At 45.9% G+C, this 22,500-nt stretch overlaps 22 non-coding genes across 22 annotated transcripts; all 22 read left to right on the top strand.

Moving 5' to 3' along the window:
- The first annotated feature begins 1,306 nt into the window (after window positions 1-1,306).
- TRNAV-CAC (transfer RNA valine (anticodon CAC)) lies at window positions 1,307-1,379 on the top strand. The gene has a single exon. It is a non-coding gene; the product is annotated as a tRNA-Val (tRNA).
- A 739-nt stretch (window positions 1,380-2,118) lies between these two features.
- On the top strand, window positions 2,119-2,191 carry TRNAV-CAC (transfer RNA valine (anticodon CAC)). Its single transcript has one exon. It is a non-coding gene; the product is annotated as a tRNA-Val (tRNA).
- Window positions 2,192-2,930: 739 nt separating this feature from the next.
- TRNAV-CAC (transfer RNA valine (anticodon CAC)) lies at window positions 2,931-3,003 on the top strand. Its single transcript has one exon. It is a non-coding gene; the product is annotated as a tRNA-Val (tRNA).
- Window positions 3,004-3,552: 549 nt separating this feature from the next.
- On the top strand, window positions 3,553-3,625 carry TRNAV-AAC (transfer RNA valine (anticodon AAC)). Its single transcript has one exon. It is a non-coding gene; the product is annotated as a tRNA-Val (tRNA).
- A 923-nt stretch (window positions 3,626-4,548) lies between these two features.
- TRNAV-AAC (transfer RNA valine (anticodon AAC)) lies at window positions 4,549-4,621 on the top strand. The gene has a single exon. It is a non-coding gene; the product is annotated as a tRNA-Val (tRNA).
- A 111-nt stretch (window positions 4,622-4,732) lies between these two features.
- TRNAV-CAC (transfer RNA valine (anticodon CAC)) lies at window positions 4,733-4,805 on the top strand. The gene has a single exon. It is a non-coding gene; the product is annotated as a tRNA-Val (tRNA).
- Window positions 4,806-5,354: 549 nt separating this feature from the next.
- On the top strand, window positions 5,355-5,427 carry TRNAV-AAC (transfer RNA valine (anticodon AAC)). Its single transcript has one exon. It is a non-coding gene; the product is annotated as a tRNA-Val (tRNA).
- A 923-nt stretch (window positions 5,428-6,350) lies between these two features.
- Window positions 6,351-6,423, top strand: TRNAV-CAC (transfer RNA valine (anticodon CAC)). The gene has a single exon. It is a non-coding gene; the product is annotated as a tRNA-Val (tRNA).
- Window positions 6,424-6,979: 556 nt separating this feature from the next.
- TRNAV-AAC (transfer RNA valine (anticodon AAC)) lies at window positions 6,980-7,052 on the top strand. The gene has a single exon. It is a non-coding gene; the product is annotated as a tRNA-Val (tRNA).
- Window positions 7,053-7,163: 111 nt separating this feature from the next.
- On the top strand, window positions 7,164-7,236 carry TRNAV-CAC (transfer RNA valine (anticodon CAC)). The gene has a single exon. It is a non-coding gene; the product is annotated as a tRNA-Val (tRNA).
- A 555-nt stretch (window positions 7,237-7,791) lies between these two features.
- On the top strand, window positions 7,792-7,864 carry TRNAV-AAC (transfer RNA valine (anticodon AAC)). Its single transcript has one exon. It is a non-coding gene; the product is annotated as a tRNA-Val (tRNA).
- Window positions 7,865-7,975: 111 nt separating this feature from the next.
- TRNAV-CAC (transfer RNA valine (anticodon CAC)) lies at window positions 7,976-8,048 on the top strand. Its single transcript has one exon. It is a non-coding gene; the product is annotated as a tRNA-Val (tRNA).
- A 739-nt stretch (window positions 8,049-8,787) lies between these two features.
- Window positions 8,788-8,860, top strand: TRNAV-CAC (transfer RNA valine (anticodon CAC)). Its single transcript has one exon. It is a non-coding gene; the product is annotated as a tRNA-Val (tRNA).
- Window positions 8,861-9,599: 739 nt separating this feature from the next.
- Window positions 9,600-9,672, top strand: TRNAV-CAC (transfer RNA valine (anticodon CAC)). The gene has a single exon. It is a non-coding gene; the product is annotated as a tRNA-Val (tRNA).
- A 2,363-nt stretch (window positions 9,673-12,035) lies between these two features.
- Window positions 12,036-12,108, top strand: TRNAV-CAC (transfer RNA valine (anticodon CAC)). Its single transcript has one exon. It is a non-coding gene; the product is annotated as a tRNA-Val (tRNA).
- A 739-nt stretch (window positions 12,109-12,847) lies between these two features.
- Window positions 12,848-12,920, top strand: TRNAV-CAC (transfer RNA valine (anticodon CAC)). The gene has a single exon. It is a non-coding gene; the product is annotated as a tRNA-Val (tRNA).
- Window positions 12,921-14,472: 1,552 nt separating this feature from the next.
- Window positions 14,473-14,545, top strand: TRNAV-CAC (transfer RNA valine (anticodon CAC)). Its single transcript has one exon. It is a non-coding gene; the product is annotated as a tRNA-Val (tRNA).
- Window positions 14,546-18,532: 3,987 nt separating this feature from the next.
- TRNAV-CAC (transfer RNA valine (anticodon CAC)) lies at window positions 18,533-18,605 on the top strand. Its single transcript has one exon. It is a non-coding gene; the product is annotated as a tRNA-Val (tRNA).
- Window positions 18,606-20,155: 1,550 nt separating this feature from the next.
- TRNAV-CAC (transfer RNA valine (anticodon CAC)) lies at window positions 20,156-20,228 on the top strand. Its single transcript has one exon. It is a non-coding gene; the product is annotated as a tRNA-Val (tRNA).
- Window positions 20,229-20,783: 555 nt separating this feature from the next.
- Window positions 20,784-20,856, top strand: TRNAV-AAC (transfer RNA valine (anticodon AAC)). Its single transcript has one exon. It is a non-coding gene; the product is annotated as a tRNA-Val (tRNA).
- Window positions 20,857-21,779: 923 nt separating this feature from the next.
- Window positions 21,780-21,852, top strand: TRNAV-CAC (transfer RNA valine (anticodon CAC)). Its single transcript has one exon. It is a non-coding gene; the product is annotated as a tRNA-Val (tRNA).
- A 555-nt stretch (window positions 21,853-22,407) lies between these two features.
- Window positions 22,408-22,480, top strand: TRNAV-AAC (transfer RNA valine (anticodon AAC)). The gene has a single exon. It is a non-coding gene; the product is annotated as a tRNA-Val (tRNA).
- The last annotated feature ends 20 nt before the right edge of the window (window positions 22,481-22,500 follow it).

Genomic DNA, 22,500 nt, shown 5'->3' with positions numbered 1-22,500 from the left:
GCTGAGCTGGAAAACCTGACGACCATTGGCGTATGTTTTCAGCTGACCTGGTGAGAAAAGTGTGTGGAAAAGCTAGAGGTGATATCCATGACTCAGTGTATCTTGCCAGTACTGGCTGTTTTGAGGATGTTATTTGTATCAAGTTAGGCATCCGAGATGGGCTTTCTTCCTTCTTTGCTTCATTACCAAAGAGTATCATTTGCAAGGACGGTAAACTGAACTCAGGTTATCAACCAACCAGAAGCAAATAATAGCTAATACGGTCACCCCAACCTCCGAGCAACCAACCCGAAAAGTGCTGTTGTGATGGGTTTCTGTAGTGTAGTGGTTATCACGTTCGCCTAACACGCCAAAGGTCCCCGGTTCGAAACCGGGCAGAAACAATTTGAGCGCGCTAGTGCTTTTTGTCAATGTCGCTTTCAGCAGCTCTTTTCACTGATCTTACTTTAGGGTAGACTTTCGGTCTGCAAGGCTCAAAAAAACAGCATGAATGGGTTTCTGTAGTGTAGTGGTTATCACGTTCACCTCACACGCGAAAGGTCCCCGGTTCGAAACCGGGCAGAAACAGTGCTTACCTTTAACTTTTTCACAGTCTGGCAAACTCAAAGCTCTTGCCATGCCTTGCCCCTCTGGCAGCCGTAAGCCAAATCTGCCAATACAAAGCACAGTTTAGGTGCAACACCTTCAATGTGAGCTCTTTTTCTTCACTGTTTATGAGCTGACCATCGCTGTAAGTGTTTGGTGTTTAGGCAAACTTGTTTTCTGGACCCAAAGGCAATTGGAATGTGGACTTTGGTTCTCCTGCTTAGTCAGCTGAGCTGGAAAACCTGGCGACCATTGGCGTATGTTTTCAGCTGACCTGGTGAGAAAAGTGTGTGGAAAAGCTAGAGGTGATATCCATGACTCAGTGTATCTTGCCAGTACTGGCTGTTTTGAGGATGTTATTTGTATCAAGTTAGGCATCCGAGATGGGCTTTCTTCCTTCTTTGCTTCATTACCAAAGAGTATCATTTGCAAGGACGGTAAACTGAACTCAGGTTATCAACCAACCAGAAGCAAATAATAGCTAATACGGTGACCCCAACCTCCGAGCAACCAACCCGAAAAGTGCTGTTGTGATGGGTTTCTGTAGTGTAGTGGTTATCACGTTCGCCTAACACGCGAAAGGTCCCCAGTTCGAAACCGGGCAGAAACAATTTGAGCGCGCTAGTGCTTTTTGTCAATGTCGCTTTCAGCAGCTCTTTTCACCGATCTTACTTTAGGGTAGACTTTCGGTCTGCAAGGCTCAAAAAAACAGCATGAATGGGTTTCTGTAGTGTAGTGGTTATCACGTTCGCCTCACACGCGAAAGGTCCCCGGTTCGAAACCGGGCAGAAACAGTGCTTACCTTTAACTTTTTCACAGTCTGGCAAACTCAAAGCTCTTGCCATGCCTTGCCCCTCTGGCAGCCGTAAGCCAAATCTGCCAATACAAAGCACAGTTTAGGTGCAACACCTTCAATGTGAGCTCTTTTTCTTCACTGTTTATGAGCTGACCATCGCTGTAAGTGTTTGGTGTTTAGGCAAACTTGTTTTCTGGACCCAAAGGCAATTGGAACGTGGACTTTGGTTCTCCTGCTTAGTCAGCTAAGCTGGAAAACCTGACGACCATTGGCGTATGTTTTCAGCTGACCTGGTGAGAAAAGTGTGTGGAAAAGCTAGAGGTGATATCCATGACTCAGTGTATCTTGCCAGTACTGGCTGTTTTGAGGATGTTATTTGTATCAAGTTAGGCATCCGAGATGGGCTTTCTTCCTTCTTTGCTTCATTACCAAAGAGTATCATTTGCAAGGACGGTAAACTGAACTCAGGTTATCAACCAACCAGAAGCAAATAATAGCTAATACGGTGACCCCAACCTCCGAGCAACCAACCCGAAAAGTGCTGTTGTGATGGGTTTCTGTAGTGTAGTGGTTATCAAGTTCGCCTAACACGCGAAAGGTCCCCAGTTCGAAACCGGGCAGAAACAATTTGAGCGCGCTAGTGCTTTTTGTCAATGTCGCTTTCAGCAGCTCTTTTCACCGATCTTACTTTAGGGTAGACTTTCGGTTTGCAAGGCTCAAAAAAACAGCATGAATGGGTTTCTGTAGTGTAGTGGTTATCACGTTCGCCTCACACGCGAAAGGTCCCCGGTTCGAAACCGGGCAGAAACAGTGCTTACCTTTAACTTTTTCACAGTCTGGCAAACTCAAAGCTCTTGCCACGCCTTGCCCCTCTGGCAGCCGTAAGCCAAATCTGCCAATACAAAGCACAGTTTAGGTGCAACACCTTCAATGTGAGCTCTTTTTCTTCACTGTTTATGAGCTGACCATCGCTGTAAGTGTGTGGTGTTTAGGCAAACTTGTTTTCTGGACCCAAAGGCAATTGGAATGTGGACTTTGGTTCTCCTGCTTAGTCAGCTGAGCTGGAAAACCTGACGACCATTGGCGTATGTTTTCAGCTGACCTGGTGAGAAAAGTGTGTGGAAAAGCTAGAGGTGATATCCATGACTCAGTGTATCTTGCCAGTACTGGCTGTTTTGAGGATGTTATTTGTATCAAGTTAGGCATCCAAGATGGGCTTTCTTCCTTCTTTGCTTCATTACCAAAGAGTATCATTTGCAAGGACGGTAAACTGAACTCAGGTTATCAACCAACCAGAAGCAAATAATAGCTAATACGGTGACCCCAACCTCCGAGCAACCAACCCGAAAAATGCTGTCGTGATAGGTTTCTGTAGTGTAGTGGTTATCAAGTTCGCCTAACACGCGAAAGGTCCCCGGTTCGAAACCGGGCAGAAACAATTTGAGCGCGCTAGTGCTTTTTGTCAATGTCGCTTTCAGCAGCTCTTTTCACCGATCTTATTTTAGGGTAGACTTTCGGTCTGCAAGGCTCAAAAAAACAGCATGAATGGGTTTCTGTAGTGTAGTGGTTATCACGTTCGCCTCACACGCGAAAGGTCCCCGGTTCGAAACCGGGCAGAAACAGTGCTTACCTTTTTCACAGTCTGGCAAACTCAAAGCTCTTGCCATGCCTTGCCCCTCTGGCAGCCGTAAGCCAAATCTGCCAATACAAAGCACAGTTTAGGTGCAACACCTTCAATGTGAGCTCTTTTTCTTCACTGTTTATGAGCTGACCATCGCTGTAAGTGTTTGGTGTTTAGGCAAACTTGTTTTCTGGACCCAAAGGCAATTGGAATGTGGACTTTGGTTCTCCTGCTTAGTCAGCTGAGCTGGAAAACCTGACGACCATTGGCGTATGTTTTCAGCTGACCTGGTGAGAAAAGTGTGTGGAAAAGCTAGAGGTGATATCCATGACTCAGTGTATCTTGCCAGTACTGGCTGTTTTGAGGATGTTATTTGTATCAAGTTAGGCATCCGAGATGGGCTTTCTTCCTTCTTTGCTTCATTACCAAAGAGTATCATTTGCAAGGACGGTAAACTGAACTCAGGTTATCAACCAACCAGAAGCAAATAATAGCTAATACGGTGACCCCAACCTCCGAGCAACCAACCCGAAAAATGCTGTCGTGATAGGTTTCTGTAGTGTAGTGGTTATCACGTTCGCCTAACACGCGAAAGGTCCCCGGTTCGAAACCGGGCAGAAACAATTTGAGCGCGCTAGTGCTTTTTGTCAATGTCGCTTTCAGCAGCTCTTTTCACCGATCTTACTTTAGGGTAGACTTTCGGTCTGCAAGGCTCAAAAAAACAGCATGAATGGGTTTCTGTAGTGTAGTGGTTATCACGTTCGCCTCACACGCGAAAGGTCCCCGGTTTGAAACCGGGCAGAAACAGTGCTTACCTTTAACTTTTTCACAGTCTGGCAAACTCAAAGCTCTTGCCATGCCTTGCCCCTCTGGCAGCCGTAAGCCAAATCTGCCAATACAAAGCACAGTTTAGGTGCAACACCTTCAATGTGAGCTCTTTTTCTTCACTGTTTATGAGCTGACCATCGCTGTAAGTGTTTGGTGTTTAGGCAAACTTGTTTTCTGGACCCAAAGGCAATTGGAATGTGGACTTTGGTTCTCCTGCTTAGTCAGCTAAGCTGGAAAACCTGACGACCATTGGCGTATGTTTTCAGCTGACCTGGTGAGAAAAGTGTGTGGAAAAGCTAGAGGTGATATCCATGACTCAGTGTATCTTGCCAGTACTGGCTGTTTTGAGGATGTTATTTGTATCAAGTTAGGCATCCGAGATGGGCTTTCTTCCTTCTTTGCTTCATTACCAAAGAGTATCATTTGCAAGGACGGTAAACTGAACTCAGGTTATCAACCAACCAGAAGCAAATAATAGCTAATACGGTGACCCCAACCTCCGAGCAACCAACCCGAAAAGTGCTCTTGTGATGGGTTTCTGTAGTGTAGTGGTTATCACGTTCGCCTAACACGCGAAAGGTCCCCAGTTTGAAACCGGGCAGAAACAATTTGAGCGCGCTAGTGCTTTTTGTCAATGTCGCTTTCAGCAGCTCTTTTCACCGATCTTACTTTAGGGTAGACTTTCGGTCTGCAAGGCTCAAAAAAACAGCATGAGTGGGTTTCTGTAGTGTAGTGGTTATCACGTTCGCCTAACACGCGAAAGGTCCCCGGTTCGAAACCGGGCAGAAACAATTTGAGCGCGCTAGTGCTTTTTGTCAATGTCGCTTTCAGCAGCTCTTTTCACCGATCTTATTTTAGGGTAGACTTTCGGTCTGCAAGGCTCAAAAAAACAGCATGAATGGGTTTCTGTAGTGTAGTGGTTATCACGTTCGCCTCACACGCGAAAGGTCCCCGGTTCGAAACCGGGCAGAAACAGTGCTTACCTTTTTCACAGTCTGGCAAACTCAAAGCTCTTGCCATGCCTTGCCCCTCTGGCAGCCGTAAGCCAAATCTGCCAATACAAAGCACAGTTTAGGTGCAACACCTTCAATGTGAGCTCTTTTTCTTCACTGTTTATGAGCTGACCATCGCTGTAAGTGTTTGGTGTTTAGGCAAACTTGTTTTCTGGACCCAAAGGCAATTGGAATGTGGACTTTGGTTCTCCTGCTTAGTCAGCTGAGCTGGAAAACCTGACGACCATTGGCGTATGTTTTCAGCTGACCTGGTGAGAAAAGTGTGTGGAAAAGCTAGAGGTGATATCCATGACTCAGTGTATCTTGCCAGTACTGGCTGTTTTGAGGATGTTATTTGTATCAAGTTAGGCATCCGAGATGGGCTTTCTTCCTTCTTTGCTTCATTACCAAAGAGTATCATTTGCAAGGACGGTAAACTGAACTCAGGTTATCAACCAACCAGAAGCAAATAATAGCTAATACGGTGACCCCAACCTCCGAGCAACCAACCCGAAAAATGCTGTCGTGATAGGTTTCTGTAGTGTAGTGGTTATCACGTTCGCCTAACACGCGAAAGGTCCCCGGTTCGAAACCGGGCAGAAACAATTTGAGCGCGCTAGTGCTTTTTGTCAATGTCGCTTTCAGCAGCTCTTTTCACCGATCTTACTTTAGGGTAGACTTTCGGTCTGCAAGGCTCAAAAAAACAGCATGAATGGGTTTCTGTAGTGTAGTGGTTATCACGTTCGCCTCACACGCGAAAGGTCCCCGGTTTGAAACCGGGCAGAAACAGTGCTTACCTTTAACTTTTTCACAGTCTGGCAAACTCAAAGCTCTTGCCATGCCTTGCCCCTCTGGCAGCCGTAAGCCAAATCTGCCAATACAAAGCACAGTTTAGGTGCAACACCTTCAATGTGAGCTCTTTTTCTTCACTGTTTATGAGCTGACCATCGCTGTAAGTGTTTGGTGTTTAGGCAAACTTGTTTTCTGGACCCAAAGGCAATTGGAATGTGGACTTTGGTTCTCCTGCTTAGTCAGCTAAGCTGGAAAACCTGACGACCATTGGCGTATGTTTTCAGCTGACCTGGTGAGAAAAGTGTGTGGAAAAGCTAGAGGTGATATCCATGACTCAGTGTATCTTGCCAGTACTGGCTGTTTTGAGGATGTTATTTGTATCAAGTTAGGCATCCGAGATGGGCTTTCTTCCTTCTTTGCTTCATTACCAAAGAGTATCATTTGCAAGGACGGTAAACTGAACTCAGGTTATCAACCAACCAGAAGCAAATAATAGCTAATACGGTGACCCCAACCTCCGAGCAACCAACCCGAAAAGTGCTCTTGTGATGGGTTTCTGTAGTGTAGTGGTTATCACGTTCGCCTAACACGCGAAAGGTCCCCAGTTTGAAACCGGGCAGAAACAATTTGAGCGCGCTAGTGCTTTTTGTCAATGTCGCTTTCAGCAGCTCTTTTCACCGATCTTACTTTAGGGTAGACTTTCGGTCTGCAAGGCTCAAAAAAACAGCATGAGTGGGTTTCTGTAGTGTAGTGGTTATCACGTTCGCCTCACACGCGAAAGGTCCCCGGTTCGAAACCGGGCAGAAACAGTGCTTACCTTTAACTTTTTCACAGTCTGGCAAACTCAAAGCTCTTGCCATGCCTTGCCCCTCTGGCAGCCGTAAGCCAAATCTGCCAATACAAAGCACAGTTTAGGTGCAACACCTTCAATGTGAGCTCTTTTTCTTCACTGTTTATGAGCTGACCATCGCTGTAAGTGTTTGGTGTTTAGGCAAACTTGTTTTCTGGACCCAAAGGCAATTGGAATGTGGACTTTGGTTCTCCTGCTTAGTCAGCTGAGCTGGAAAACCTGACGACCATTGGCGTATGTTTTCAGCTGACCTGGTGAGAAAAGTGTGTGGAAAAGCTAGAGGTGATATCCATGACTCAGTGTATCTTGCCAGTACTGGCTGTTTTGAGGATGTTATTTGTATCAAGTTAGGCATCCGAGATGGGCTTTCTTCCTTCTTTGCTTCATTACCAAAGAGTATCATTTGCAAGGACGGTAAACTGAACTCAGGTTATCAACCAACCAGAAGCAAATAATAGCTAATACGGTGACCCCCAACCTCCGAGAAACCAACCCGAAAAGTGCTGTTGTGAAGGGTTTCTGTAGTGTAGTGGTTATCACGTTCGCCTAACACGCGAAAGGTCCCCGGTTCGAAACCGGGCAGAAACAATTTGAGCGCGCTAGTGCTTTTTGTCAATGTCGCTTTCAGCAGCTCTTTTCACCGATCTTACTTTAGGGTAGACTTTCGGTCTGCAAGGCTCAAAAAAACAGCATGAATGGGTTTCTGTAGTGTAGTGGTTATCACGTTCGCCTCACACGCGAAAGGTCCCCGGTTCGAAACCGGGCAGAAACAGTGCTTACCTTTAACTTTTTCACAGTCTGGCAAACTCAAAGCTCTTGCCATGCCTTGCCCCTCTGGCAGCCGTAAGCCAAATCTGCCAATACAAAGCACAGTTTAGGTGCAACACCTTCAATGTGAGCTCTTTTTCTTCACTGTTTATGAGCTGACCATCGCTGTAAGTGTTTGGTGTTTAGGCAAACTTGTTTTCTGGACCCAAAGGCAATTGGAATGTGGACTTTGGTTCTCCTGCTTAGTCAGCTGAGCTGGAAAACCTGACGACCATTGGCGTATGTTTTCAGCTGACCTGGTGAGAAAAGTGTGTGGAAAAGCTAGAGGTGATATCAATGACTCAGTGTATCTTGCCAGTACTGGCTGTTTTGAGGATGTTATTTGTATCAAGTTAGGCATCCGAGATGGGCTTTCTTCCTTCTTTGCTTCATTACCAAAGAGTATCATTTGCAAGGACGGTAAACTGAACTCAGGTTATCAACCAACCAGAAGCAAATAATAGCTAATACGGTGACCCCAACCTCCGAGCAACCAACCCGAAAAGTGCTGTTGTGAAGGGTTTCTGTAGTGTAGTGGTTATCACGTTCGCCTAACACGCGAAAGGTCCCCGGTTCGAAACCGGGCAGAAACAATTTGAGCGCGCTAGTGCTTTTTGTCAATGTCGCTTTCAGCAGCTCTTTTCACCGATCTTACTTTAGGGTAGACTTTCGGTCTGCAAGGCTCAAAAAAACAGCATGAATGGGTTTCTGTAGTGTAGTGGTTATCACGTTCGCCTCACACGCGAAAGGTCCCCGGTTCGAAACCGGGCAGAAACAGTGCTTACCTTTAACTTTTTCACAGTCTGGCAAACTCAAAGCTCTTGCCATGCCTTGCCCCTCTGGCAGCCGTAAGCCAAATCTGCCAATACAAAGCACAGTTTAGGTGCAACACCTTCAATGTGAGCTCTTTTTCTTCACTGTTTATGAGCTGACCATCGCTGTAAGTGTTTGGTGTTTAGGCAAACTTGTTTTCTGGACCCAAAGGCAATTGGAACGTGGACTTTGGTTCTCCTGCTTAGTCAGCTAAGCTGGAAAACCTGACGACCATTGGCGTATGTTTTCAGCTGACCTGGTGAGAAAAGTGTGTGGAAAAGCTAGAGGTGATATCCATGACTCAGTGTATCTTGCCAGTACTGGCTGTTTTGAGGATGTTATTTGTATCAAGTTAGGCATCCGAGATGGGCTTTCTTCCTTCTTTGCTTCATTACCAAAGAGTATCATTTGCAAGGACGGTAAACTGAACTCAGGTTATCAACCAACCAGAAGCAAATAATAGCTAATACGGTGACCCCAACCTCTGAGCAACCAACCCGAAAAGTGCTGTTGTGATGGGTTTCTGTAGTGTAGTGGTTATCACGTTCGCCTAACACGCTAAAGGTCCCCAGTTTGAAACCGGGCAGAAACAATTTGAGCGCGCTAGTGCTTTTTGTCAATGTCGCTTTCAGCAGCTCTTTTCACCGATCTTACTTTAGGGTAGACTTTCGGTCTGCAAGGCTCAAAAAAACAGCATGAGTGGGTTTCTGTAGTGTAGTGGTTATCACGTTCGCCTCACACGCGAAAGGTCCCCGGTTCGAAACCGGGCAGAAACAGTGCTTACCTTTAACTTTTTCACAGTCTGGCAAACTCAAAGCTCTTGCCATGCCTTGCCCCTCTGGCAGCCGTAAGCCAAATCTGCCAATACAAAGCACAGTTTAGGTGCAACACCTTCAATGTGAGCTCTTTTTCTTCACTGTTTATGAGCTGACCATCGCTGTAAGTGTTTGGTGTTTAGGCAAACTTGTTTTCTGGACCCAAAGGCAATTGGAATGTGGACTTTGGTTCTCCTGCTTAGTCAGCTGAGCTGGAAAACCTGACGACCATTGGCGTATGTTTTCAGCTGACCTGGTGAGAAAAGTGTGTGGAAAAGCTAGAGGTGATATCCATGACTCAGTGTATCTTGCCAGTACTGGCTGTTTTGAGGATGTTATTTGTATCAAGTTAGGCATCCGAGATGGGCTTTCTTCCTTCTTTGCTTCATTACCAAAGAGTATCATTTGCAAGGACGGTAAACTGAACTCAGGTTATCAACCAACCAGAAGCAAATAATAGCTAATACGGTGACCCCAACCTCCGAGCAACCAACCCGAAAAGTGCTGTTGTGATGGGTTTCTGTAGTGTAGTGGTTATCACGTTCGCCTAACACGCGAAAGGTCCCCAGTTCGAAACCGGGCAGAAACAATTTGAGCGCGCTAGTGCTTTTTGTCAATGTCGCTTTCAGCAGCTCTTTTCACCGATCTTACTTTAGGGTAGACTTTCGGTCTGCAAGGCTCAAAAAAACAGCATGAATGGGTTTCTGTAGTGTAGTGGTTATCACGTTCGCCTCACACGCGAAAGGTCCCCGGTTCGAAACCGGGCAGAAACAGTGCTTACCTTTAACTTTTTCACAGTCTGGCAAACTCAAAGCTCTTGCCATGCCTTGCCCCTCTGGCAGCCGTAAGCCAAATCTGCCAATACAAAGCACAGTTTAGGTGCAACACCTTCAATGTGAGCTCTTTTTCTTCACTGTTTATGAGCTGACCATCGCTGTAAGTGTTTGGTGTTTAGGCAAACTTGTTTTCTGGACCCAAAGGCAATTGGAACGTGGACTTTGGTTCTCCTGCTTAGTCAGCTAAGCTGGAAAACCTGACGACCATTGGCGTATGTTTTCAGCTGACCTGGTGAGAAAAGTGTGTGGAAAAGCTAGAGGTGATATCCATGACTCAGTGTATCTTGCCAGTACTGGCTGTTTTGAGGATGTTATTTGTATCAAGTTAGGCATCCGAGATGGGCTTTCTTCCTTCTTTGCTTCATTACCAAAGAGTATCATTTGCAAGGACGGTAAACTGAACTCAGGTTATCAACCAACCAGAAGCAAATAATAGCTAATACGGTGACCCCAACCTCCGAGCAACCAACCCGAAAAGTGCTGTTGTGATGGGTTTCTGTAGTGTAGTGGTTATCACGTTCGCCTAACACGCGAAAGGTCCCCAGTTCGAAACCGGGCAGAAACAATTTGAGCGCGCTAGTGCTTTTTGTCAATGTCGCTTTCAGCAGCTCTTTTCACCGATCTTACTTTAGGGTAGACTTTCGGTTTGCAAGGCTCAAAAAAACAGCATGAATGGGTTTCTGTAGTGTAGTGGTTATCACGTTTGCCTCACACGCGAAAGGTCCCCGGTTCGAAACCGGGCAGAAACAGTGCTTACCTTTAACTTTTTCACAGTCTGGCAAACTCAAAGCTCTTGCCATGCCTTGCCCCTCTGGCAGCCGTAAGCCAAATCTGCCAATACAAAGCACAGTTTAGGTGCAACACCTTCAATGTGAGCTCTTTTTCTTCACTGTTTATGAGCTGACCATCGCTGTAAGTGTTTGGTGTTTAGGCAAACTTGTTTTCTGGACCCAAAGGCAATTGGAATGTGGACTTTGGTTCTCCTGCTTAGTCAGCTGAGCTGGAAAACCTGACGACCATTGGCGTATGTTTTCAGCTGACCTGGTGAGAAAAGTGTGTGGAAAAGCTAGAGGTGATATCCATGACTCAGTGTATCTTGCCAGTACTGGCTGTTTTGAGGATGTTATTTGTATCAAGTTAGGCATCCGAGATGGGCTTTCTTCCTTCTTTGCTTCATTACCAAAGAGTATCATTTGCAAGGACGGTAAACTGAACTCAGGTTATCAACCAACCAGAAGCAAATAATAGCTAATACGGTCACCCCAACCTCCGAGCAACCAACCCGAAAAGTGCTGTTGTGATGGGTTTCTGTAGTGTAGTGGTTATCACGTTCGCCTAACACGCCAAAGGTCCCCGGTTCGAAACCGGGCAGAAACAATTTGAGCGCGCTAGTGCTTTTTGTCAATGTCGCTTTCAGCAGCTCTTTTCACTGATCTTACTTTAGGGTAGACTTTCGGTCTGCAAGGCTCAAAAAAACAGCATGAATGGGTTTCTGTAGTGTAGTGGTTATCACGTTCACCTCACACGCGAAAGGTCCCCGGTTCGAAACCGGGCAGAAACAGTGCTTACCTTTAACTTTTTCACAGTCTGGCAAACTCAAAGCTCTTGCCATGCCTTGCCCCTCTGGCAGCCGTAAGCCAAATCTGCCAATACAAAGCACAGTTTAGGTGCAACACCTTCAATGTGAGCTCTTTTTCTTCACTGTTTATGAGCTGACCATCGCTGTAAGTGTTTGGTGTTTAGGCAAACTTGTTTTCTGGACCCAAAGGCAATTGGAATGTGGACTTTGGTTCTCCTGCTTAGTCAGCTGAGCTGGAAAACCTGGCGACCATTGGCGTATGTTTTCAGCTGACCTGGTGAGAAAAGTGTGTGGAAAAGCTAGAGGTGATATCCATGACTCAGTGTATCTTGCCAGTACTGGCTGTTTTGAGGATGTTATTTGTATCAAGTTAGGCATCCGAGATGGGCTTTCTTCCTTCTTTGCTTCATTACCAAAGAGTATCATTTGCAAGGACGGTAAACTGAACTCAGGTTATCAACCAACCAGAAGCAAATAATAGCTAATACGGTGACCCCAACCTCCGAGCAACCAACCCGAAAAGTGCTGTTGTGATGGGTTTCTGTAGTGTAGTGGTTATCACGTTCGCCTAACACGCGAAAGGTCCCCAGTTCGAAACCGGGCAGAAACAATTTGAGCGCGCTAGTGCTTTTTGTCAATGTCGCTTTCAGCAGCTCTTTTCACCGATCTTACTTTAGGGTAGACTTTCGGTCTGCAAGGCTCAAAAAAACAGCATGAATGGGTTTCTGTAGTGTAGTGGTTATCACGTTCGCCTCACACGCGAAAGGTCCCCGGTTCGAAACCGGGCAGAAACAGTGCTTACCTTTAACTTTTTCACAGTCTGGCAAACTCAAAGCTCTTGCCATGCCTTGCCCCTCTGGCAGCCGTAAGCCAAATCTGCCAATACAAAGCACAGTTTAGGTGCAACACCTTCAATGTGAGCTCTTTTTCTTCACTGTTTATGAGCTGACCATCGCTGTAAGTGTTTGGTGTTTAGGCAAACTTGTTTTCTGGACCCAAAGGCAATTGGAACGTGGACTTTGGTTCTCCTGCTTAGTCAGCTAAGCTGGAAAACCTGACGACCATTGGCGTATGTTTTCAGCTGACCTGGTGAGAAAAGTGTGTGGAAAAGCTAGAGGTGATATCCATGACTCAGTGTATCTTGCCAGTACTGGCTGTTTTGAGGATGTTATTTGTATCAAGTTAGGCATCCGAGATGGGCTTTCTTCCTTCTTTGCTTCATTACCAAAGAGTATCATTTGCAAGGACGGTAAACTGAACTCAGGTTATCAACCAACCAGAAGCAAATAATAGCTAATACGGTGACCCCAACCTCCGAGCAACCAACCCGAAAAGTGCTGTTGTGATGGGTTTCTGTAGTGTAGTGGTTATCAAGTTCGCCTAACACGCGAAAGGTCCCCAGTTCGAAACCGGGCAGAAACAATTTGAGCGCGCTAGTGCTTTTTGTCAATGTCGCTTTCAGCAGCTCTTTTCACCGATCTTACTTTAGGGTAGACTTTCGGTTTGCAAGGCTCAAAAAAACAGCATGAATGGGTTTCTGTAGTGTAGTGGTTATCACGTTCGCCTCACACGCGAAAGGTCCCCGGTTCGAAACCGGGCAGAAACAGTGCTTACCTTTAACTTTTTCACAGTCTGGCAAACTCAAAGCTCTTGCCATGCCTTGCCCCTCTGGCAGCCGTAAGCCAAATCTGCCAATACAAAGCACAGTTTAGGTGCAACACCTTCAATGTGAGCTCTTTTTCTTCACTGTTTATGAGCTGACCATCGCTGTAAGTGTTTGGTGTTTAGGCAAACTTGTTTTCTGGACCCAAAGGCAATTGGAATGTGGACTTTGGTTCTCCTGCTTAGTCAGCTGAGCTGGAAAACCTGACGACCATTGGCGTATGTTTTCAGCTGACCTGGTGAGAAAAGTGTGTGGAAAAGCTAGAGGTGATATCCATGACTCAGTGTATCTTGCCAGTACTGGCTGTTTTGAGGATGTTATTTGTATCAAGTTAGGCATCCGAGATGGGCTTTCTTCCTTCTTTGCTTCATTACCAAAGAGTATCATTTGCAAGGACGGTAAACTGAATTCAGGTTATCAACCAACCAGAAGCAAATAATAGCTAATACGGTGACCCCAACCTCCGAGCAACCAACCCGAAAAGTGCTGTTGTGATGGGTTTCTGTAGTGTAGTGGTTATCACGTTCGCCTAACACGCCAAAGGTCCCCGGTTCGAAACCGGGCAGAAACAATTTGAGCGCGCTAGTGCTTTTTGTCAATGTCGCTTTCAGCAGCTCTTTTCACTGATCTTACTTTAGGGTAGACTTTCGGTCTGCAAGGCTCAAAAAAACAGCTTGAATGGGTTTCTGTAGTGTAGTGGTTATCAAGTTCGCCTCACACGCGAAAGGTCCCCGGTTCGAAACCGGGCAGAAACAGTGCTTACCTTTAACTTTTTCACAGTCTGGCAAACTCAAAGCTCTTGCCATGCCTTGCCCCTCTGGCAGCCGTAAGCCAAATCTGCCAATACAAAGCACAGTTTAGGTGCAACACCTTCAATGTGAGCTCTTTTTCTTCACTGTTTATGAGCTGACCATCGCTGTAAGTGTTTGGTGTTTAGGCAAACTTGTTTTCTGGACCCAAAGGCAATTGGAATGTGGACTTTGGTTCTCCTGCTTAGTCAGCTGAGCTGGAAAACCTGACGACCATTGGCGTATGTTTTCAGCTGACCTGGTGAGAAAAGTGTGTGGAAAAGCTAGAGGTGATATCCATGACTCAGTGTATCTTGCCAGTACTGGCTGTTTTGAGGATGTTATTTGTATCAAGTTAGGCATCCGAGATGGGCTTTCTTCCTTCTTTGCTTCATTACCAAAGAGTATCATTTGCAAGGACGGTAAACTGAACTCAGGTTATCAACCAACCAGAAGCAAATAATAGCTAATACGGTGACCCCAACCTCCGAGCAACCAACCCGAAAAGTGCTGTTGTGATGGGTTTCTGTAGTGTAGTGGTTATCACGTTCGCCTAACACGCGAAAGGTCCCCGGTTCTGAAACCGGGCAGAAACAATTTGAGCGCGCAAGTGCTTTTTGTCAATGTCGCTTTCAGCAGCTCTTTTCACCGATCTTACTTTAGGGTAGACTTTCGGTTTGCAAGGCTCAAAAAAACAGCATGAATGGGTTTCTGTAGTGTAGTGGTTATCACGTTCGCCTCACACGCGAAAGGTCCCCGGTTCGAAACCGGGCAGAAACAGTGCTTACCTTTAACTTTTTCACAGTCTGGCAAACTCAAAGCTCTTGCCATGCCTTGCCCCTCTGGCAGCCGTAAGCCAAATCTGCCAATACAAAGCACAGTTTAGGTGCAACACCTTCAATGTGAGCGCTTTTTCTTCACTGTTTATGAGCTGACCATCGCTGTAAGTGTTTGGTGTTTAGGCAAACTTGTTTTCTGGACCCAAAGGCAATTGGAATGTGGACTTTGGTTCTCCTGCTTGGTCAGCTGAGCTGGAAAACCTGACGACCATTGGCGTATGTTTTCAGCTGACCTGGTGAGAAAAGTGTGTGGAAAAGCTAGAGGTGATATCCATGACTCAGTGTATCTTGCCAGTACTGGCTGTTTTGAGGATGTTATTTGTATCAAGTTAGGCATCCGAGATGGGCTTTCTTCCTTCTTTGCTTCATTACCAAAGAGTATCATTTGCAAGGACGGTAAACTGAACTCAGGTTATCAACCAACCAGAAGCAAATAATAGCTAATACGGTAACCCCAACCTCCGAGCAACCAACCCGAAAAATGCTGTCGTGATAGGTTTCTGTAGTGTAGTGGTTATCACGTTCGCCTAACACGCCAAAGGTCCCCGGTTCGAAACCGGGCAGAAACAATTTGAGCGCGCTAGTGCTTTTTGTCAATGTCGCTTTCAGCAGCTCTTTTCACCGATCTTACTTTAGGGTAGACTTTCGGTTTGCAAGGCTCAAACAACAGCATGAATGGGTTTCTGTAGTGTAGTGGTTATCACGTTCACCTCACACGCGAAAGGTCCCCGGTTCGAAACCAGGCAGAAAAAGTGCTTACCTTTAACTTTTTCACAGTCTGGCAAACTCAAAGCTCTTGCCATGCCTTGCCCCTCTGGCAGCCGTAAGCCAAATCTGCCAATACAAAGCACAGTTTAGGTGCAACACCTTCAATGTGAGCTCTTTTTCTTCACTGTTTATGAGCTGACCATCGCTGTAAGTGTTTGGTGTTTAGGCAAACTTGTTTTCTGGACCCAAAGGCAATTGGAATGTGGACTTTGGTTCTCCTGCTTAGTCAGCTGAGCTGGAAAACCTGACGACCATTGGCGTATGTTTTCAGCTGACCTGGTGAGAAAAGTGTGTGGAAAAGCTAGAGGTGATATCCATGACTCAGTGTATCTTGCCAGTACTGGCTGTTTTGAGGATGTTATTTGTATCAAGTTAGGCATCCGAGATGGGCTTTCTTCCTTCTTTGCTTCATTACCAAAGAGTATCATTTGCAAGGACGGTAAACTGAACTCAGGTTATCAACCAACCAGAAGCAAATAATAGCTAATACGGTGACCCCAACCTCCGAGCAACCAACCCGAAAAGTGCTGTTGTGATGGGTTTCTGTAGTGTAGTGGTTATCACGTTCGCCTAACACGCCAAAGGTCCCCGGTTCGAAACCGGGCAGAAACAATTTGAGCGCGCTAGTGCTTTTTGTCAATGTCGCTTTCAGCAGCTCTTTTCACTGATCTTACTTTAGGGTAGACTTTCGGTCTGCAAGGCTCAAAAAAACAGCTTGAATGGGTTTCTGTAGTGTAGTGGTTATCAAGTTCGCCTCACACGCGAAAGGTCCCCGGTTCGAAACCGGGCAGAAACAGTGCTTACCTTTAACTTTTTCACAGTCTGGCAAACTCAAAGCTCTTGCCATGCCTTGCCCCTCTGGCAGCCGTAAGCCAAATCTGCCAATACAAAGCACAGTTTAGGTGCAACACCTTCAATGTGAGCTCTTTTTCTTCACTGTTTATGAGCTGACCATCGCTGTAAGTGTTTGGTGTTTAGGCAAACTTGTTTTCTGGACCCAAAGGCAATTGGAATGTGGACTTTGGTTCTCCTGCTTAGTCAGCTGAGCTGGAAAACCTGACGACCATTGGCGTATGTTTTCAGCTGACCTGGTGAGAAAAGTGTGTGGAAAAGCTAGAGGTGATATCCATGACTCAGTGTATCTTGCCAGTACTGGCTGTTTTGAGGATGTTATTTGTATCAAGTTAGGCATCCGAGATGGGCTTTCTTCCTTCTTTGCTTCATTACCAAAGAGTATCATTTGCAAGGACGGTAAACTGAACTCAGGTTATCAACCAACCAGAAGCAAATAATAGCTAATACGGTGACCCCAACCTCCGAGCAACCAACCCGAAAAGTGCTGTTGTGATGGGTTTCTGTAGTGTAGTGGTTATCACGTTCGCCTAACACGCGAAAGGTCCCCGGTTCTGAAACCGGGCAGAAACAATTTGAGCGCGCTAGTGCTTTTTGTCAATGTCGCTTTCAGCAGCTCTTTTCACCGATCTTACTTTAGGGTAGACTTTCGGTTTGCAAGGCTCAAACAACAGCATGAATGGGTTTCTGTAGTGTAGTGGTTATCACGTTCACCTCACACGCGAAAGGTCCCCGGTTCGAAACCAGGCAGAAAAAGTGCTTACCTTTAACTTTTTCACAGTCTGGCAAACTCAAAGCTCTTGCCATGCCTTGCCCCTCTGGCAGCCGTAAGCCAAATCTGCCAATACAAAGCACAGTTTAGGTGCAACACCTTCAATGTGAGCTCTTTTTCTTCACTGTTTATGAGCTGACCATCGCTGTAAGTGTTTGGTGTTTAGGCAAACTTGTTTTCTGGACCCAAAGGCAATTGGAATGTGGACTTTGGTTCTCCTGCTTAGTCAGCTGAGCTGGAAAACCTGACGACCATTGGCGTATGTTTTCAGCTGACCTGGTGAGAAAAGTGTGTGGAAAAGCTAGAGGTGATATCCATGACTCAGTGTATCTTGCCAGTACTGGCTGTTTTGAGGATGTTATTTGTATCAAGTTAGGCATCCGAGATGGGCTTTCTTCCTTCTTTGCTTCATTACCAAAGAGTATCATTTGCAAGGACGGTAAACTGAACTCAGGTTATCAACCAACCAGAAGCAAATAATAGCTAATACGGTGACCCCAACCTCCGAGCAACCAACCCGAAAAGTGCTGTTGTGATGGGTTTCTGTAGTGTAGTGGTTATCACGTTCGCCTAACACGCCAAAGGTCCCCGGTTCGAAACCGGGCAGAAACAATTTGAGCGCGCTAGTGCTTTTTGTCAATGTCGCTTTCAGCAGCTCTTTTCACTGATCTTACTTTAGGGTAGACTTTCGGTCTGCAAGGCTCAAAAAAACAGCTTGAATGGGTTTCTGTAGTGTAGTGGTTATCAAGTTCGCCTCACACGCGAAAGGTCCCCGGTTCGAAACCGGGCAGAAACAGTGCTTACCTTTAACTTTTTCACAGTCTGGCAAACTCAAAGCTCTTGCCATGCCTTGCCCCTCTGGCAGCCGTAAGCCAAATCTGCCAATACAAAGCACAGTTTAGGTGCAACACCTTCAATGTGAGCTCTTTTTCTTCACTGTTTATGAGCTGACCATCGCTGTAAGTGTTTGGTGTTTAGGCAAACTTGTTTTCTGGACCCAAAGGCAATTGGAATGTGGACTTTGGTTCTCCTGCTTAGTCAGCTGAGCTGGAAAACCTGACGACCATTGGCGTATGTTTTCAGCTGACCTGGTGAGAAAAGTGTGTGGAAAAGCTAGAGGTGATATCCATGACTCAGTGTATCTTGCCAGTACTGGCTGTTTTGAGGATGTTATTTGTATCAAGTTAGGCATCCGAGATGGGCTTTCTTCCTTCTTTGCTTCATTACCAAAGAGTATCATTTGCAAGGACGGTAAACTGAACTCAGGTTATCAACCAACCAGAAGCAAATAATAGCTAATACGGTGACCCCAACCTCCGAGCAACCAACCCGAAAAGTGCTGTTGTGATGGGTTTCTGTAGTGTAGTGGTTATCACGTTCGCCTAACACGCGAAAGGTCCCCGGTTCTGAAACCGGGCAGAAACAATTTGAGCGCGCAAGTGCTTTTTGTCAATGTCGCTTTCAGCAGCTCTTTTCACCGATCTTACTTTAGGGTAGACTTTCGGTTTGCAAGGCTCAAAAAAACAGCATGAATGGGTTTCTGTAGTGTAGTGGTTATCACGTTCGCCTCACACGCGAAAGGTCCCCGGTTCGAAACCGGGCAGAAACAGTGCTTACCTTTAACTTTTTCACAGTCTGGCAAACTCAAAGCTCTTGCCATGCCTTGCCCCTCTGGCAGCCGTAAGCCAAATCTGCCAATACAAAGCACAGTTTAGGTGCAACACCTTCAATGTGAGCGCTTTTTCTTCACTGTTTATGAGCTGACCATCGCTGTAAGTGTTTGGTGTTTAGGCAAACTTGTTTTCTGGACCCAAAGGCAATTGGAATGTGGACTTTGGTTCTCCTGCTTGGTCAGCTGAGCTGGAAAACCTGACGACCATTGGCGTATGTTTTCAGCTGACCTGGTGAGAAAAGTGTGTGGAAAAGCTAGAGGTGATATCCATGACTCAGTGTATCTTGCCAGTACTGGCTGTTTTGAGGATGTTATTTGTATCAAGTTAGGCATCCGAGATGGGCTTTCTTCCTTCTTTGCTTCATTACCAAAGAGTATCATTTGCAAGGACGGTAAACTGAACTCAGGTTATCAACCAACCAGAAGCAAATAATAGCTAATACGGTAACCCCAACCTCCGAGCAACCAACCCGAAAAATGCTGTCGTGATAGGTTTCTGTAGTGTAGTGGTTATCACGTTCGCCTAACACGCCAAAGGTCCCCGGTTCGAAACCGGGCAGAAACAATTTGAGCGCGCTAGTGCTTTTTGTCAATGTCGCTTTCAGCAGCTCTTTTCACCGATCTTACTTTAGGGTAGACTTTCGGTTTGCAAGGCTCAAAAAACAGCATGAATGGGTTTCTGTAGTGTAGTGGTTATCACGTTCACCTCACACGCGAAAGGTCCCCGGTTCGAAACCAGGCAGAAAAAGTGCTTACCTTTAACTTTTTCACAGTCTGGCAAACTCAAAGCTCTTGCCATGCCTTGCCCCTCTGGCAGCCGTAAGCCAAATCTGCCAATACAAAGCACAGTTTAGGTGCAACACCTTCAATGTGAGCTCTTTTTCTTCACTGTTTATGAGCTGACCATCGCTGTAAGTGTTTGGTGTTTAGGCAAACTTGTTTTCTGGACCCAAAGGCAATTGGAACGTGGACTTTGGTTCTCCTGCTTAGTCAGCTAAGCTGGAAAACCTGACGACCATTGGCGTATGTTTTCAGCTGACCTGGTGAGAAAAGTGTGTGGAAAAGCTAGAGGTGATATCCATGACTCAGTGTATCTTGCCAGTACTGGCTGTTTTGAGGATGTTATTTGTATCAAGTTAGGCATCCGAGATGGGCTTTCTTCCTTCTTTGCTTCATTACCAAAGAGTATCATTTGCAAGGACGGTAAACTGAACTCAGGTTATCAACCAACCAGAAGCAAATAATAGCTAATACGGTGACCCCAACCTCTGAGCAACCAACCCGAAAAGTGCTGTTGTGATGGGTTTCTGTAGTGTAGTGGTTATCACGTTCGCCTAACACGCTAAAGGTCCCCAGTTTGAAACCGGGCAGAAACAATTTGAGCGCGCTAGTGCTTTTTGTCAATGTCGCTTTCAGCAGCTCTTTTCACCGATCTTACTTTAGGGTAGACTTTCGGTCTGCAAGGCTCAAAAAAACAGCATGAATGGGTTTCTGTAGTGTAGTGGTTATCACGTTCGCCTCACACGCGAAAGGTCCCCGGTTCGAAACCGGGCAGAAACAGTGCTTACCTTTAACTTTTTCACAGTCTGGCAAACTCAAAGCTCTTGCCATGCCTTGCCCCTCTGGCAGCCGTAAGCCAAATCTGCCAATACAAAGCACAGTTTAGGTGCAACATCTTCAATGTGAGCTCTTTTTCTTCACTGTTTATGAGCTGACCATCGCTGTAAGTGTTTGGTGTTTAGGCAAACTTGTTTTCTGGACCCAAAGGCAATTGGAATGTGGACTTTGGTTCTCCTGCTTAGTCAGCTGAGCTGGAAAACCTGACGACCATTGGCGTATGTTTTCAGCTGACCTGGTGAGAAAAGTGTGTGGAAAAGCTAGAGGTGATATCCATGACTCAGTGTATCTTGCCAGTACTGGCTGTTTTGAGGATGTTATTTGTATCAAGTTAGGCATCCGAGATGGGCTTTCTTCCTTCTTTGCTTCATTACCAAAGAGTATCATTTGCAAGGACGGTAAACTGAACTCAGGTTATCAACCAACCAGAAGCAAATAATAGCTAATACGGTGACCCCAACCTCCGAGCAACCAACCCGAAAAGTGCTGTTGTGATGGGTTTCTGTAGTGTAGTGGTTATCACGTTCGCCTAACACGCGAAAGGTCCCCGGTTCGAAACCGGGCAGAAACAATTTGAGCGCGCTAGTGCTTTTTGTCAATGTCGCTTTCAGCAGCTCTTTTCACCGATCTTACTTTAGGGTAGACTTTCGGTTTGCAAGGCTCAAAAAAACAGCATGAATGGGTTTCTGTAGTGTAGTGGTTATCACGTTTGCCTCACACGCGAAAGGTCCCCGGTTCGAAACCGGGCAGAAACAGTGCTTACCTTTAACTTTTTCACAGTCTGGCAAACTCAAAGCTCTTGCCATGCCTTGCCCCTCTGGCAGCCGTAAGCCAAATCTGCCAATACAAAGCACAGTTTAGGTGCAACACCTTCAATGTGAGCTCTTTTTCTTCACTGTTTATGAGCTGACCATCGCTGTAAGTGTTTGGTGTTTAGGCAAACTTGTTTTCTGGACCCAAAGGCAATTGGAACGTGGACTTTGGTTCTCCTGCTTAGTCAGCTAAGCTGGAAAACCTGACGACCATTGGCGTATGTTTTCAGCTGACCTGGTGAGAAAAGTGTGTGGAAAAGCTAGAGGTGATATCCATGACTCAGTGTATCTTGCCAGTACTGGCTGTTTTGAGGATGTTATTTGTATCAAGTTAGGCATCCGAGATGGGCTTTCTTCCTTCTTTGCTTCATTACCAAAGAGTATCATTTGCAAGGACGGTAAACTGAACTCAGGTTATCAACCAACCAGAAGCAAATAATAGCTAATACGGTGACCCCAACCTCTGAGCAACCAACCCGAAAAGTGCTGTTGTGATGGGTTTCTGTAGTGTATTGGTTATCACGTTCGCCTAACACGCTAAAGGTCCCCAGTTTGAAACCGGGCAGAAACAATTTGAGCGCGCTAGTGCTTTTTGTCAATGTCGCTTTCAGCAGCTCTTTTCACCGATCTTACTTTAGGGTAGACTTTCAGTCTGCAAGGCTCAAAAAAACAGCATGAATGGGTTTCTGTAGTGTAGTGGTTATCACGTTCGCCTCACACGCGAAAGGTCCCCGGTTCGAAACCGGGCAGAAACAGTGCTTACCTTTAACTTTTTCACAGTCTGGCAAACTCAAAGCTCTTGCCATGCCTTGCCCCTCTGGCAGCCGTAAGCCAAATCTGCCAATACAAAGCACAGTTTAGGTGCAACACCTTCAATGTGAGCTCTTTTTCTTCACTGTTTATGAGCTGACCATCGCTGTAAGTGTTTGGTGTTTAGGCAAACTTGTTTTCTGGACCCAAAGGCAATTGGAATGTGGACTTTGGTTCTCCTGCTTAGTCAGCTGAGCTGGAAAACCTGACGACCATTGGCGTATGTTTTCAGCTGACCTGGTGAGAAAAGTGTGTGGAAAAGCTAGAGGTGATATCCATGACTCAGTGTATCTTGCCAGTACTGGCTGTTTTGAGGATGTTATTTGTATCAAGTTAGGCATCCGAGATGGGCTTTCTTCCTTCTTTGCTTCATTACCAAAGAGTATCATTTGCAAGGACGGTAAACTGAACTCAGGTTATCAACCAACCAGAAGCAAATAATAGCTAATACGGTGACCCCAACCTCCGAGCAACCAACCCGAAAAGTGCTGTTGTGATGGGTTTCTGTAGTGTAGTGGTTATCACGTTCGCCTAACACGCGAAAGGTCCCCGGTTCGAAACCGGGCAGAAACAATTTGAGCGCGCTAGTGCTT

Source organism: Lithobates pipiens, unplaced genomic scaffold (genome assembly GCF_037356315.1).
Source record: "Lithobates pipiens isolate NorthernLeopardFrog02 unplaced genomic scaffold, aLitPip1_a1.2 Scaffold_8, whole genome shotgun sequence".
In the NCBI taxonomy this organism is placed as follows: Eukaryota; Metazoa; Chordata; class Amphibia; order Anura; family Ranidae; genus Lithobates; species Lithobates pipiens.
Note: the sequence above shows the minus strand (reverse complement) of the source record. Positions and strands in the feature narration are given on the sequence as shown.